The 8,004-nt window shown below is 45.9% G+C and overlaps 1 long non-coding RNA gene across 2 annotated transcripts; it reads right to left on the reverse strand.

The window, feature by feature from the left end:
* Nucleotides 1-1,946: 1,946 nt before the first annotated feature.
* On the reverse strand, nucleotides 1,947-3,373 carry LOC118011265. Of its 2 annotated transcripts, none has more exons than XR_004679439.1 (3): nucleotides 3,006-3,373; nucleotides 2,679-2,915; nucleotides 1,947-2,102 (listed from the first exon to the last, which is right to left on the reverse strand). It is a non-coding gene; the product is annotated as an uncharacterized LOC118011265 (long non-coding RNA). The 2 variants fall into 2 exon arrangements; XR_004679440.1 differs by having other exon boundaries at nucleotides 2,436-2,915.
* Between the last annotated feature and the right edge of the window lie 4,631 nt (nucleotides 3,374-8,004).

An 8,004-nucleotide genomic window follows, 5' to 3' on the forward strand; every position in this document is an offset into this window, starting at 1 on the left:
ATGATTGTGCCTCAGCAGTAGAACGCCATGCTCCCTCTGTTAGGACAGAACACTGGAGGATGACGGGAATGTAGACAGACTTTGAAACCCATATTTACCAATTCATAATCTACCCCTGTCCTCATATCCTTACAAATCCTTATAAACAGTATATTCACCTACCTACCTTTGGGAGCCCTAATGCCTAAGAGGTAAGAGAAACACTCTAACCCAGACTGAACATCTCATATCAGAAAGTTGGAAAAATTAGTGGGCTAATGCAAAGAGTTCACAAAATCCTTGCAGACTTTTACAAATTTAACAACCTGATGGTTTGATTTTTTTTTTTTTTTTTTTTTTTTTGCTGAGTTAGTATAGGACTACAGTAGAAACTGTGAATTGTCCAATCCAGCCAATTGGACTTCAGTTCAACTAGCTGAAGGACATAAACTTTCCTCCTGCCCACAGCAACCACAGTCAATTTGCACAGGATCTGAAATCCGGATGTTTCGTGCACAGTGTAAGGCCCTGATTTTAATGAATTATTTTGGGACATCATACATGGATTGTTTCTATGGAATCTGCACACCCAAGTTATTAGAGTTCAGACATTCATAGGCATTGAATGAAGTACTCTCTCTACCTCCTTCTTTCTCTCTCTCTCCCTCATGCACATACACCCAAGTCACCTACATTTCTTCTTGATTAAAAAACCCTGAAGTAAGGTAAAGGGGACTGCATCCAACTTCTTTGTGGCTGGACAGAAGAAAGAGCTGGAAGAGCCATGACATCCCCAGTTGGTTTCCCATTTGGACCTTTCTCTATACCAAATTCCTCCAACAGAGACACACAGAGGCCCCACTCAGGGATGGTGGTGGCATTCTACACCATGGAAGCAGCTCTGGCCTCTGAGACATGCCCAAAGAGGACTGAGTCTAAACCTAATAAAAATGGTCTTGGGGCGCCTGGGTAGCTCAGTCGGTTAAGCGACCAACTCGTGATTTCAACTCAGGTCATGATTTCATGGGTCATGGGATGGAGCACCACATTGGGCTCCATGCTTAGTGGGGAATCTGCTTGAGATTCTCTCTCTCCCTCTGTCCCCGCCCCCTCAACTCGTACTCCCTCTCTCTTTCTCTCTCTCTCAAATAAATAAATAAATCTTTTTTTTAAAAAAAAGCTCTTGATTTCCAGAAAATGGAACATGGACCTACAACTCAGAAGCAAATTTACTTATTAATTAAAAAAAATCGCTGGCTACCCTTGTCCAGAGAAATCAGTAAGATCTAAGATTTAAAAAGATCTCTCTGCCCTCCAGAGAATGTTATAAATTTTTAGAAACCAGTACCTGGCTGTTTCCCTTACTGCTCTTACTGTCCAGGCCTCTCCCTGCAAAATGTGAGAGTACCTTCCAGGGCCACATGATACGCCAACACCTCCAGGAGCTGCCTCCTGCCCTCTCGTCCCCCCTCCCCCAATCAGATGTCTCCAGATCCTCTTTCACCTTCTTCCCTGTGTCTTTATAGCTCTATAAGTGGTCCCAGGTGATGGTAGAAGAGAATACTTAACGACCTTCCCAGAATTTCATGTGTTCTAGAAAATACGTCATTAACCATCATTTTTCCCCCTTCTAAATGGTTCAATGTGATTTTTTGATGTTTTCTCTTTAATTGGCTTTGTGTAACAAAGACAAGGGAAGGAACACAGATGTATTCCAAGGTTGAATAAAAGTACAACACGTCACCATAATGGCATAACCATTTCCTCTGCTTGTAAGTTTTAAAACATTGTGTGGAGGTAATTGTGCATGTACTAACTCTTCGACCCTGCTTCAGGCCATTTTGGCCAATTCCAGGGGAACTGTCCTCAGGCCAGTTTTCCTTATGTCTCTCGTGGCATGTGCAGGTGACAAAGGAAGTGCCTTCCAGACCTCCTTCCCCCATCACCCCCGGACCCCTAACCTGGGCCCAGGCTGTGTTGGCTCCTCCTGGAGGGCTGGCTGCCGTACATCTGGCTCTTTGTTGAGGATGACAGCAGCCTAATTGCATATTTCTTTTCTCATCAAAGCAAAATTGTTGGCATTCCACAGAAGCTGTTTGCCGAATAATGCACCATCTGGCCTTCTGTGATAAGGAAATAATTGATTATTTTGAAGAGTCTTAATTCATCCTGCCTGCTGCACGTTAAGGAGAGAGAGAGCGGGGGCCTGAACTTGCAAGATAGCTGTGCTTTCACTAAAATAAAGTAAGAAGCTGCAACCTCAGAAAGCCGAAGTTCCCTTCTAATTCATTTATTTTTTAACAAATAGTGATTAAAGTGATTACTCCGTGCTAGGCACTCTTCTGAGGACTTTACAAATATCAGCTCATCTATCCTCAAAACAACCCTCTTCTGCAGAGAAGGAGACCATGAGGAGTCTTAAGAAAGTTCTGGTTCTTCATCTGGATGCTGGTTACCTGAGCGTGCTCAGTTTGGAAACATCTGTCGACTGCACGCATACAGTGGCTGTGCTTATGGATATTATTCTTCAAGAAAAGTAGAACAAAAAATTCCAGTGTGGTGAACGCTATTATTGTTCACCCCTTTTGCAGACGGGGAGACTGAGGCCTGGAGGAAGCCAGCAGCCAGATGCGGGCCTCCAGGCCCCTCCCCGTGCCCCGCCCCTCGCTGCGTGGCTCGGGGAGAGGGATGCGAGGTACCTGTTCTCCGCACTGTTAGAACAGAGCGCTCCGGTCACCAGCCTGCTTGCTGTTTACGGCTTGTTCTCTTAAGAAGTAAGTTTCCACCGAGGACCGAGAGGAGACAGCCCTCGCTAGTCCAAGCCAAGCTGCCACCGCAGTGAGCCCGAAGGATCCGAACGACACGGCCAGGAACGCAGGCAGCGCGGGGAGCCGGTGGACAGGGCGGAGGGGCCTCGGGGGGTGAAGGTGGGACACCTGACACCAAACAGGTCACAAATTAGCCGGGAGTGGCCCCCAAGGAGAGCCAAGGGGACCGGACCCCCCACACCAGAGCCTTCGACTTACCGGGTCCTGCCCTCTTCTTCCCCCAAGTTGACACGGAGTAAGATGAGAAAAAAAGACAAATAATAGCCTCTCCAATAACCTCAAGAGGACTTAGGCAGACGCCCACACTCTCAGCTCTATCCCTTCCCTACCCAGCTCAGGAAAAGCCCCACAACCCAGCCAAGGGGGGGAAAGCCAAGACACAAAACATTCAGGGTACATCCCGAGATGACCGAGTTCAGTGTGGTTTCTTCCACCGTCTCTGGGGGCCTCTTCCGATACGGAGCACGCATTCCCAGCGGCTCTATCAGCATTTCACCCTCCCCAATAATAAGCAATGACCGTGGAGGCCCTGCCCTATGCCAGGAACTTGACTCATGTTAGGAGGAAAAAAAAAAAAAGCAAAAGGAAGAGGAAGAGGAAAAGGCAAGTTTCACCTTAGCTGGTGCTCAGGACAAGCGGTCACCGTGCTGTGAGGTACGGTTGGGAAGGAGAGTCCAGGATGCCATCTGAGCAGAGACACACCGGTTAGGCCAAGAAGCCTCTGACACCACAATACACTGGACCCCCATGTAAGGTGCTTGACCTCTTCTGCAGGCCCTGAGGTTCAAGTGCAAAAGGTTCTTAAAGGGGGTGGTCCGAGGAAGTGAGGAGGTGAGGGGGGAGGGGGCCAGCCCCTGGAGTGTGAAGGTGTCCACTGTGGGCATGCAGGGCTCAATCCTGCTGGGGCCTCTGGGAGACAGAGACACACACACCACACTGGACTTGGCCGTCATTTTACTCACTGCCACCACTTGTGACCAGCCTGCCCAGGTGCCAAGCCCTGGGGCTTGCAGGAGGGAGCCCGTGCACCAAAACAGCCTTGAGCATGATGGGCTGAGGGCAGCATTGAAAGCCTCAGATGCATCTTTACACCTAGGCCGCCGTAGCATCATGGCTCAGCTACCTGAGTCTTCTTTCATGATCTACATTCTGGGTCGGTCCAACCCTCCACCTGGACACAAGGCCCTGCAGTCCAGCCTGGCAGGAGCTCACTGGCGTACTCCAAACCCGGCCTCGGGGCACCAGGGCAGTGACAGATCTGCCTGCCTGACTTCCAGAATTTTCTTTGAATCACAGAGCTCGAGTAGACCAGTGTCTACCAAGTCGATTCAGAGCTAGGGATTTAGGCTCAAGGAATAAATTCAACTGGAAAAGTAAGAAGTCAGCATTCCCTTCAGCCTGCTGGCTCAGGGTAACCCTTCACACATAACGCACACTCTTCCTGTTTGTTGTATGGCCTTTCCTGAAGTACAAACCCCTCCCATGCCTTCCCCAAACCTTCCTCAGCCTGGAGTTCACCGCTGACTTCATTTGCATGTTGTTTTCCTCACCACACCATAAAGGAGAAGAGAGGGCTTCTGACCAAAGCAACTGGCTATGGGGCGTGGGTCAGGCAGCGGCATCCAGGATCTGCCTCAAAAAAAAAAATAAAAAATAAAAAACAGATTCAGGTTAATCTGAAAATTCACAGAACAGGAATGCCCCTCAGCCCTAAGACTAAGGTTGCCCCTCAGCTGGGGCGGAGACAGAAAGCCCGGTACATCCGCAGGATGGAGGACTGACACGCTCCGGCAGAGAGGAACCTCGGATGCACATGCTACATGGTAGCTGCCAGATTCACCAAGTTATACACTGTGGGATTCTTTTTATATTACATTCTTGAAAAGGCAAAACCGTAGGGCAGGACAACAGATCGGCGGTTGCCAGAGGCTAGAGGTAGAGAGAAGAGTTAAGCGCCAACAGCACCAGCCTCAGGATCTGAATCACCTGAGGGCTGCATGCTCGGAAGGGCCCCAGGCTTAGCCTAATGCTCTGCTGTTCCTGTCTTGACACTTGTAATCCCTTTATCTTTGAACTTGGGCTTCGTAAGTGATGTCTGGTGGATCAGAGGGGGATATGCCCATGAGCGGAGAAGATAGGTATAATATTCTTACTCACGGCCGTCCCTTGCTGTCCCATTCATGTAGAATGTTCACGACTCCTCAAGAGCACAAAACTTCCGATCCACGATGTTGGGAAAGGACAATGAGAATCAAAGCCAAGTAAGGAAATCCTGTCGCAGAACCTGGGAAGGACAACAGGCTGGAGCCAGGGTCTGGGTGGGAATGAGGCACCTTGCCTCTCATGTCTACCCTCCTCCCCCATCAGTGTGGAGCCCTCCACACCTCCATGACCCCTTTGCCTGATCTCCCGTGTCCCGCTTGCTCTGATGCAAATGGAAAGGTCGGGAGGCCTGAGTCTGAGCCTTGCTATGCTTTGGCACCGAGAAGAGAAATGCTGTGCCCCCCAGATATGCAGGTGTGCTGCCCATCTGCAAAGGCAGCCCCTTCTCGTTTTCTGTATATCTTAATCCCCTAATCAGACGGAAATCATTAAGGACAGATTAGTTTGCCTCTTCCTTTCAGTATTTCTCCAAGCCGTCTCCTCTCCACCACTGTGGGCTGAGTGCCTGGCACAGAGGAGGGAGGAAGAAAAACAGTTTCACCTTCCCCACCTCTACCCCCACCAGCATTTCTCAGATGACTCAATTATCGGTGGGGAATGAGCCCCTCCAGTGTTACTGCATTCACAGCACTGAACCCCGACAGAGCAAATCGGTGTCGCCTTTCCGAAAGGCAATTGGTAGCATGTATCAAAAGCCTTGGAAAGGCACAAACCCTCTGGCTCAGTGCCTATTTTAAAGAATTTATCCTAGAAAGTAATCATGAGATTATATGAGTTCCATGAGAAATGTAACTAGAGGGATGTCAGCTAGAGTGAAAAAAAAAAAAGAGAAGAAGAAACTAGCATTAAAAACCTACATCCATATACCTATAAGCAGAAGGAAAAAAAGACTTTAAAGATATGCACACAAAAATATTAACAGTGTTAGCTCAGGGTGGGCTAATTTTACTTTTCCTCTTTTCAGTTATCAGTATTTCTTCACTTTTCCATAATAAACTGATATCATTTCTTTTATTATCTATAGATTTCTTTTTTAATCTATAACTTCTAGGGATGTGAAGTCTCCTGTTTGTTGAATCTGATGATTCATTCCTGGTAGTTTATATCCAAACCACGTGATTTCCATCCACTCTACACGTAATCCACAAATATCTGTTGACTACCTGCTGCTAACACTAGAAGCTCTTCTGGAGCTGGAGGTGGGGGTTGGGGGAGGGGGTGGGAGTATGAGATTCAAGCATGATGCACAGCTGCTGTCCTTCACATATACCCTAGTCTGTCCGGAGCCAGATGGATAAGCCTTTCAGTGCATACAACGCAGTGATACATTGTATAAAGAGGGGTACCTGCTTCTGTCCCATGTCCTTGGTAGCTTCATCTTTTAGTTCCGGCTGTGTTAATAAATGCTAAACACCAACATTTCTGAAAGTGTGTGTGTGTGCACATTCCCAAAATGCTAGTTGTAAAAAAACAGGTAACATTTAAAATATTAAGATTATTACTACAAGAATAAGAAAGAATAATAACTCTTAACTTAGTAGAATTCAAAACAGGAAGAGGGTAAATAAAATTTGATCAAGTAGACTGCAGAAAAAAAGAACAAAAAAGAAGTTATTGGGGAAAAAGAATAAATAAAAAGCACAAACAGTTTAGTGGAAATAAGTCTACATATATCAACCATCATGATAAACGTAGACAGATTTAACTGACATAGTAAAAAACAGAGATTCTCGAATTTAAAAATTTCATCTCTATGTTCTTTATAAGACAGAAACAAACAATGCCCCAGATTATGATGTCTCAATGTAAGTTGATCCTAGGTTTAAAAAAAGTGCCATTCTGGGGTGGGGGGAATGCTGATGATGAGGGAGGCTGTGCATGTGTGGGGGCAGGGGGTGTATGGGAAATCTTTGTATCTTCCTCTCAATTTTGTGATAAACCTAAAACTGCCCTAAGAAAATAAAGTCTTTATATTAGAAAAATGATGAGACTATAATCATACCTGTAGTAGGTTCCCCAAATATGTCCACACCCTAATATGGCTCTACAGCCTAATTAGGCTCCCCTAAATATGTCCACAGAAAAAGTTTGTGAGCCCCTGTTCTAGATCTGTGCTGTCCAATATGGTAGCTGTTAGCCACTTGTGGTTTTTGGACCCTTGCAATGTGGCTAGTGCAATGAGGAACTAAAATTTTAATCTTGTTTAAGTTCATTTACATTTAAAAACTGATACTGTATTCAGTTATTAGAAACCTTTAATTTTGTGAAGGGGAGGTGGGTAAGGGGATGGGGTAATTGGTGATGGGCATTAAGGAGGGCACTTGATGTAATGAGCACTGGGTTATATGCAACTGATGAATCACTAAATTCTACCCCTGAAGCTAATAATACAGTATATGTTAACTAAGTTGAATTTAAATAAAAAAAATTTTAAAAAGAAACCTTAGTGATCCAAAGGGGCACCTGCACCCCAATGTTTATAGCAGCAATGTCCACAATAACCAAACTATGGAAAGAGCCAAGATGTCCATCAACAGATGAATGGATAAAGAAGATGTGGTGTAGATATACAATGGAATATTATGCAGCCATAAAAAAAACCCTGAAATCTTGCCATTTGCAACGATGTGGATGGAACTAGAGGGTATTAGGCTAAGAGAAATAAGTTAATCAGAGAAAGACAAGTATCATATGATCTCACTGATATGAGGAATTCTTAAAACTGAGGGTTGCTGGAGTGGTGGGGGTGGGAGGGATAGGGTGGCTGAGTGATAGATATTGGGGAGGGTATGTGCTATGGTGAGCACTGTGAATTGTGTAAGACTGATGAATCACAGACCTATACCCCTGAAACAAATAATACATTATATGTTAAAAAAAAAAAAAAAAGATAGTAGGATGGGAAAAATGAAGGGGGGAATTGGAGGGGGAGACGAACCATGAGAGACTATGGACTCTGAGAAACAAACTGAGGGTTCTAGAGGGGAGGGAGGTGGGGGGATGGGTTAGCCTGGTGATGGGTATTAAGGAGGGT

The sequence above is a fragment of the Mirounga leonina genome, unplaced genomic scaffold (genome assembly GCF_011800145.1).
Source record: "Mirounga leonina isolate KUSES-001 unplaced genomic scaffold, KU_Mleo_1.0 Mir_150, whole genome shotgun sequence".
In the NCBI taxonomy this organism is placed as follows: Eukaryota; Metazoa; Chordata; class Mammalia; order Carnivora; family Phocidae; genus Mirounga; species Mirounga leonina.